A 9,325-nucleotide genomic window follows, 5' to 3' on the forward strand; every position below is an offset into this window, starting at 1 on the left:
TGTCCTTCCCCTCGCCTCGAAATCCGTTCGATGTTTTATGAACAATAAATAAAATGTCTATACAGTATTATTTTTTATTTGCATTGTATTCTTATTACATCATTTTTTTTGGCTATTGATAAAGTGTTAGTAACAGTTACACCTTGTATCATAAATTATTATGCTAGAGGTCTCAACTACAAAGTTTTAATGTTGAAAAAACGTAGCAGAGATACCTTTATTGTTGTCAACCGAGTGTAATTAAACCATAATAGTAAGTAACATTGTTGCAGTTTTTTTCAAGCCTGTTACTTCGTATCCCCTATCTTACGGTTTATTAGAGTATTTTTAGAAACAACTTCAGCCTAACATAGCGTTTTTGCTAAAGAGGAAGTTTTCTGAGCTCTGCGGTCAACACTGATCACACCCTCAGTCTCTGAAGAAGTTTTATCGCGTACTCAGTTATGATAATTTTTCTGGGAAGTCATGTTTGCTTAAGTGGTGTTTGTCTTGTAGTTGCAATTATTGTTAGGTATGTAACAGGGCTTTAATGTTAATGAACAGCAACTATCTCAGATATTGATCAATACACATACACACACATGAGATTAATAACTCATGTGTGAGATTAATAACACATACGATGCATCTAATAATGAATATAAAAAGGCATTTTAAGCTAGTTTTTGCTGAGTTGTTTAAAAAGAAATTGTAACATTTCTTCTGTTAATTGTCCTTTTAATGCTTTCTTCTCTTATGGATTTATCTTACAGAATTGGCAGAAGCAACTACAGTCACCCAAAACAGATCCGCCATTGTCAGGAAAGGGGAAACAGTTCTGCATTGCCATCAGGATGGCACTAATCAACAATTATACTGGTACAGACAGTATCCCCAAAAGGCTCTGGAGTTCATTTTCTTTTCTAATGTTGAGAATGCCGGTGTGGAGAAGTTGTCTGTACCAGACAGATTTAAAGCCAGCAGACAGGACAGAAAGTACTCCCCTGTAAACATTGTGGATCTGCAGACTGATGATTCTGCTGTGTATTTCTGTGCTTGCAGCTACACAGCATTGAAACACAATAGAACCTCTGTACAAAAACCTGCAAGTGATCTACTTTCCTTAGAACACTAGGGGGAAGTATTGGATAAGAAACAGCATCTGCAAAGTTTACATTAAAGTATTAATTTTAAATTAGCTGTGATATAAGTATAGCAGGTAATTATATTAAAGCAGTTTGTATTTTTTCTTTTAAGCCTTTTTTGAATTATAAGTGAAAACAATAATATATGTACAATTTATTTTAATCGTTATGTCACTGAAGCTGATTAAGAGTCTCCTAATATATAGTACTTACAGGGCTATACTGCATTTGTCAGCAGCTATATCACCCTGTAACTCACAACTTCCAACCCACTGAAGCTAAGCAGGTGGCTAGTATCTGGATGGGAAAGCTAAGGTTACTGCTGGAAGAAGTGTCAATGGGACCAGTACAGGGTGCTCACCCTGCTCTTGTATAGTGAGGGGAGCACTATACTGTAAAAAAAAAGGCGCCATCCTTTGAATGAGACGTAAAATCGAGGTCCTGACTCTCTGTGGTCATTAAAAATCAAAGGGCATTTCTTGAAAAAGAGTAGGGGTGTTCCCCCAGTGTCCAGGCCAAATTTCCCCCTTGCCTTAAGCAAGGCTTCCAAATAATCCCCATCTCTGAACTGGCTTCATTACTCTTCTCTTCTCCCCACTGATAACTGGTGTGTGGTGAGTGTACTGGCCCACTATGGCTGTCATTGCATCATCCAGGTGGGGGCTGCACATTGGTTGTGGTGGTGATTGGGGAGTCCCCATTACCTGTAAAGCGCTTTGAGTGGAGTGTCCAGAAAAGTGCTACAGTGCTTTGCAAAAGTATTCACACCCCTTGGATTTTATTGTGTTTCAGCATGGAACCATGATGTATTTAACTGAGATTTTTTGCCACTCATCAACAAAAAGTACTCTATAATGTCAAAGTGAAAACAAAATCCAGAAATTTTGCTAAATTTATTAAAAATAAAAAACAGAAAATAATTGAATGCCTAAGTATTCACCCCCTTGCTTTGACACACCTAAATTACCTCTGAAGTAACCAACTCTCTTCTTCAAGTCACATAATTACTTGACTGGAGTCCACCTGTGTGCAGCTGAGGTATTTCACATGATTTCAGAACAAATACGCCTGTGTCTGTGAGCTTACCCACTTAGTGCATTTCCAAGGAAACAGTACACCATGAAGACCAAAAAACATTCCAAGCAGATTCGAGACAAGGTTCTTGAAAAATACCAGTCAGGGCAAGGATATAAGAAAATTTCCAAGGCATTGAATACACCTCGAAGGACAGTGAAGTCCATCATTAAAAAGGTGAGAATATATAGAACAACTGTGAATCTGCCCAGAACTGTCTGTCCTCCAAAACTGAGTATCCAGGCAAGAAGAGCCATAGTAAGTGAGGCCAACAAGAGTCCTATGGCAACTCTGAAGGAGTTACAGTCCTCCAAGACAGAGATGGGAGAAACTGTGCATGAGACTACAATAGTACAGACACTTCATAATCTGGCTTGTACGGAAGGGAGGGAAGAAGAAAGCCTTTGTTGAAAAAAACTCATATATTTCATCTTGGCTGGAATTTGTCTAAAGGCATGTGAGAGACACAACAATTTCGAGGAAAATTCTATGGTCTGATGAGACCAAAATTGAACTTTATGTTTGGCTCAAACCTAACACAGTTCAAGTTCAAGTTTATTGTCATTACACTCATATACATGGTATATGGTATAACGAAATGCTATTTAGCTAGCTCTCGGACATAAGTAGTACAAAGAGAAAAAAAAACCAACAACAACAATACAATTGTGTAGCAAAAGAAAGACAGAGACAACAGGCAGTGTGCAAAAAACAACAACAGACGATGTGCAAAAAACAACAACAGGCAATGTGCAAAACAACAAAAAGGTAATAGGTTATGTGCAAAAATATGCATCAACAGAATAAAATAAAGGGATAGAAATTATGGGGAGTGAGCTTTTGACATGTATGGTAGAGGTAGATTTTCAATGTGTGTTTGGGTTTTTGGTAAGAAAGAAAGGAAGAAGGCACTGTGAGGTTCAGATCATAGGTGAGAGGTGAGGTGAGAGTGAGAGTGAGAGTGAGAGAGGCTGGGAATTTAACAGTTTGATAGTGCGGGGGTAAAAACTCATCACAGCACATCAAATAAAAGCACATCACATTGATAACACCATCCCTACAGTGAAGCATGGTGGTGACAGCATCATGCTTTGGGGATGCTTCTCTGTGGCAGGGACTGGAAAACTCATAAAGATAGAAGGAATAATGGATGGAGCTAAGTACAGGAAAATCCTGGAGGAAAACGTGTTGCAATCTACAAGAGCACTGGGACTTGAAAGATAATTCATCTTCCAACAGGACAATGACCTGAAACATACAGCAAAAGCCACACTGGAATGGCCTTAAAACCAAAGAGGTTAATGTCCTGCAGTGACCCAGTCAAAGCCCAGACCTCAATCCAATTGAGTACTGTGGAATGACTTACAAATTGCTATTCACAAACAGTCCCCATCCAATGTGATGGAGCTTGAGCAATTTTGCAAAGAAGAATGGGCAAAAATTCCAGTGTCAAGTAATTGCTGCCAAAGGTGGTCCTACCAAGTATTAAGTTGGGGGGGGTGAATACGTATGCATTCAATTATTTTCTGTTTTTTATTTTTAATTAATTTAGTAAAATATCTGGATTTTGTTTTTCACTTTGGCATTATAGAGTACTTTGTGTTGATTAATTCTCAGTTAAATACATCATGGTTTCATGCTGTAACACAATAAAATGTGAAAATGTCCAAGGGATCTGAATATTTTTGCAAGACACTGTATATAAGTGATGTAAGATGTGAAGACGGGGTTAATTTTAAGCCCTTTCTGCATGAAGATTAGACTTCTAAGGCTGGAGTTTATGGCAGGAAGGGGGTTAACTGATAAGGATTCCAGATGTGAGCTAGGAAACTCCCTGGGGACTTAATCCCTGACCATTTGGCCAAAAAGCTGTAAACTGGCCAAACACGTGACCTTCCCCCTTTACCATAATAACAGTGACGTCAGAAGCGGAAAGGAAACGATATATAAACCTAAAGTTTGTACCAGCACTTTGAACAATATTTTGTTTTTGTTGTTTCTTGCGGGAAACAAGACTTCGGCTTTATTGTTCCTTGCATGCAATAAACTCATCTATTTAACTTCATCTCAGGACCCAGAACCTTATTCTTTCTGTTACAACATAAGTGTAAGGAATTATTATTATGACTCCTCGAATAGACATCAGTCTCATGAAGGTATTTCACTCCTTAGTATTTAAGATATTGAGATCTTTATGTTTTACTGCAGAACGTTACTCAGGTGAGTGCACCCACTTTCCTCCCCTGCCCAGGTGAGAGCTCCCTCCCCAACCATAGAGGAATCCAAGAAGGGCTGGCAGGTGGCAATATTTTGGGACAGGTTCATGAACAAAATAATCTAGAACAAATCATTCAGTACATAATTAGGTCTGTATTGGATCATAATCAATTTCTCTGTATAAAGAAGTACAACCATTTAAAAATGAATATCTATGCCGTAAATTTATCTAAGAAAAAAAAACATGTTCTGAAACATAACTGATGTGTACAGATACAGTATTGGAAAAATACATGCCATTTTATCTTGAGTGTCCTTGTGAGAAAGAGTGTGAGCAACTGAATATCCAACTTTCAGAAACTGAAACTATTTCAGTATTGCATGCTTACTAGTGTTCATCTAGCTATTGTTATTGTCTCTCAGACAAAGACCTGTGACTCAGCCCTGTGATGAAAATCCAACACATACAGTAGCTCTGTATGCCTCTTGTTTCTTACTTTTTACTACTTGCCATGCTACAGTTCCCTTCTCCAGCTCTCCTCACATGAAACATCTGTTGTGGCTTCTTGACCTACTTCCAGAATAACTTTGTTTTGCTGAACTCTTTCAGAAGAAAATGGCACAATGGGCTGACCACAACCACATCCCTTGTAGATTGGTGCACTGCTAAACACAGAGTCTGACAGCAGCAGGTTGATTTAAAAATGTTTTGTATGACAATATTTTAAGAAAACAAAATATTGAAACTAGCACACATAGTATAGGAAAATGTACCAACTTCAAAATGAAAAGTACAAACTCCCACTCAGTAGTCAGATTAGTAGACTCTGAAACGCCTCCTACATGTCTGAGATATTTTTTATCAAGCATGCACATTTAAGACTCGGTGACACACTAAAGTGTATATTTATTTCTGTATAAGAATCGCATTTTCCAAGATGTCTTTTAAGAATTCATCAGATATTGTTTTCTGAAGTATGATGAAATGTGATCTTAAGACATACTACTATAAAATTGTAATCAGATTGGTTATCTTATTTTTTCTTTGCTTTCTTGTTATTAGTCTTTGCCTTATTTTCTGTATCACATTATGTTTTTTGCATAATTATTTGTTTCTGTAATTATGGACAATGGCAAGTGTTGTCAGGGTTTTCTGTACTGGCCAGTTAACCTCTGTACATTTAGGTCAATTTAGTGGATCATACATCTTAAGTATTACCCAAATACCTTCACTTTTTCTGTTCTATTTACTCTCAAACTGTTGCCTAATCATGCACCTCACACATTTCTAATTTTAATTCCACTGATTATTTTTAATATCTTTTAGCAGTTTTTACCAAACATGTTGAACATGCAAGTTTGGGTTTTTGTAGTCTCTACAGACAATACGTTGCTTTGACAGGCCTCAGGTCTGATTGTGAAGCTAGTAGTTGAAACACATCATTGCCCTGACACTTTCTCTGAGAATTAGTTTATTTCTCACATGTTTCTCATTGTACTGTTAGTGCTGAGTAGATATATTTAATAAATCCAAATCAGATTTGAGTCCCGTATTATTTTATAACCACATATCAAAATGGTAAATGTTAATTTAAATAGAAGTTCCATTCTGTTTGAAGTGCAAATCAATATTCCATGTGCTATACTGTATCTGTATTATTATGTGCCCTTATCCTATACTACATTTATAGTATTTATTTGAATGCAGTGTAAATGCATTTATTTTAGGCATTTTTGCCACAATATGCACTCTAAAGGATTTTCTTTAATTAGTTTTAAATGTTGACTGAGGCAATATTTTTAACCAAAGATACATCAGTTTGTCAATAAGAATGAAAACATTCAACTGAAATGTGAGAAAGACAATCAGTTTTGATCCGATTTCTGTTTGCAAATTGATAGTTCAGATATGGGGAAAATATCTGTTCCAGAGATGGCCAACCAACCAAAAAGCATGTCTTGCTAAACTTTAAAAGTGTACAGAATTAAGTTTTTGTTTTATGCTGGTATTTCTGTTACCCCAGAAGTACATCATTGAAACCAATGTAACATCAATTTGATTGTATATGTTATATGTGTATTCAACTCAATGTGAAAGGATTTTCATGAAAATGTTGGAATGATTAGTGAATTAATTTTACACCTTATTATAATTGACCTTATAGATTGACTCTATCAATAAGCTGTCAGTTACAGTCAAAGCTTGGAGAAGATGTAATTTCACATTTTTGCTAGATCTGAAAGATATTGGATCAGAATGGTCACTTGATATCAATTCATTTTAAAATCACAGGAAATACTTCTTTTTGCAGTCAATTGTTAATATCAATAAGTTCATACTAATGAGGACTATCAGTTTTGCACATTGTTTTCAAGCAACATTATTAAGCTTGTAATAAATCATTTACAATATCACATTCTACAATTGAAGTTACCTATACATATACATAAAACATACTTATATGAAGTATTAGTAAATGCTAAAAAGTGCCATTTACTTTTTTATAAAATACAATGAAGAATTAACTAGCCTGACAAAGCACACAAATTGTTTTACTATATTAACAAATTTACAAAATTACTGAAGGTAAGAGAATATAAGCATACTGTATCAGTTTTATTTCAATCTTTTTTCAAAAGTGTATTTTATAGTAAGCAATCTAAACTCTTCAAATTAAAGGTAAAATATATACTTTTGGACAAGATTGCATTTTTGTATGAAACAAATTTCGGAAATTCGAAAACCAATTTTCAAAACTCATAATAACACAGACCTGCATGTTAGACAACAAGTAAATAAGACAAAGGCAAAACGTGAATTCACTGCCCTATCTTTCTTACACCCGAAGAAGAACGTGCGCTATTTTGTTGACTATGAATCCTCACATGCCATGTTCAGAGGGTCATATTAAAAAAATGATACAGTAAAATTTCTTGTACTTCAGGATTTTCATAGTCTGTTACATTGTGTCTATTCCGGATTGTGTCATCTGCATAGGGCCCGGAAAGAACTGTCTCGTAACATTGTGATCCTAAAGAAAAAACATATTAACAAAGAAGGACAGTTGTATGAATCATATACACCTACATCAGGTTCAAAAACAAACCAAACATCATTAGACATCTGAAGAGATATTGTCGCTACTGTAATAAATGAAATGTGAATTTTGTACAGAACACACTTCCTTAAATTGTTTATCATAATTATATCAGGTCAGTTTACTTAAGGAAAATGGAAGGTAGTCGTTGTACTACAAAATGTTTTACTTCGCTGAAGAGTGTGACCAGGTAATACATAAAATTGCTATATACAGTCACCATTGAAACTAATGAAAAATAAACAGCATGGCTTTGTCCATCGGTATATAGCAGTTTGCTACTACAATGCCCAGCAATTACTACCAGCTAGGCCAGCTAAACTCAAGCCCTAATTAGATGAGGGGTGTCTCACAGGACAGCCCAAGAGCTGATCATGCAATGTAATATATTATGACATGAGTTCACCTGACTAGAATGTTTTTTTACTAGATCTGTTAAATATGATTGATTGATTATAAATGTTCTTTTAAAAGAAAACAGAAACAAAACTGGATGTTGCAAGTCACATGAAAAGGAGACATGAGAAATCATATACAGATGCAGCCATTCAAAACGAACAGGCGATACCGCATTATTTTGCGGTGCGCTTGACGCAGCCTACCGCGAGTTACCGTAAATTCTCGTATAGTACCTCATAATACCACGTGGTACCGCAAATAAAATAATAGTATCCGGAATTTCCATAAGGTGGAGGTAATAAAGCTCAACCTCTCATGTTTGAGCTATCGCCATCAAAGTCTTTAACGAAGATATTACTAATAGTATTAATAATGAATGACCTTGTACAAGCTGTAAACTCAAAGTATTGCCCTGGTCCACATTCTTTTTTTCATTGATCCTCTTTGTAAAATTAACACCACAGCATTTCGCAATCACACATTTGTTTCCAATCATGCACAGTACAGTAATTTTTGAGAATCTCTGATTCACCATGCCTTTCACATGCTCATAAAAGAGATTGATTTAGGAACATAAATATATTACTGTATGCAAACTGTACTGTATACAGTATGTATATGTATATTTAATGTCTTTACTGTGCCCGTTTAAGTATTGAATATTTATATGGAATTTTACCACTGAAGGGAAATCTTAGTAGCTGAGCATAAAAAGAGGAGCATACTGTAACGCGTGTGAAGGCCATAAACGATATTAGTTTTGGAACATAAACATACAGTATATGGCTGGTCTCGGTACTTTAAAGAAAAAATACACACCAGTATTCCATTTCTCCCTAAACATTTTAAGCATCGAAGTCTTTAACTAACGTCATACCGGAGTCAACAAGCATACTTTTAGAATTTGATTAAAAGGGAATATAATATGGAATCGCGTATCTAAAGAAATTAATAACGATATAATTATATTCATGTACCGCAACACAAGAATAGTACATGCTGTACAATGTCTGTTGGTACTTTTTCTGTAGGGCTTTTTCAGCCCTCATCGTGGGACCTTGCCAGTGGCGCCGTGGGCTAGGTTCCCGACTTATACATCACACGTTGGGTGTTCGAATCCAGCCGGAGCCTGGCTTTTTTTTTCTTTGAAAAAATAAAATAGGGTTAGTGTTAGGGTTACTGTCAAACTTTAAATCAACAATTGATTTAAGGACGATCTGTCAAAGTGCAATGGAATATAATATTGTTGTTGTTTTTATCCTGTAAAGCGTTTTGAGAAGCCACCTTTAAAGGCGCTATATAAAAGCGCTGATTCTTATGGAATGTGTTTTCTTTCTTCTTTCTTTCAGCATGGAATAAACCTATTACTTGATTCTTATGGATGCCCGGTTCCGCCGGGGATTCAAAAAAAAA

The sequence above is a fragment of the Atractosteus spatula genome, chromosome 7, assembly GCF_055471065.1.
Source record: "Atractosteus spatula isolate fAtrSpa1 chromosome 7, fAtrSpa1.hap1, whole genome shotgun sequence".
Taxonomy (NCBI): domain Eukaryota; kingdom Metazoa; phylum Chordata; class Actinopteri; order Semionotiformes; family Lepisosteidae; genus Atractosteus; species Atractosteus spatula.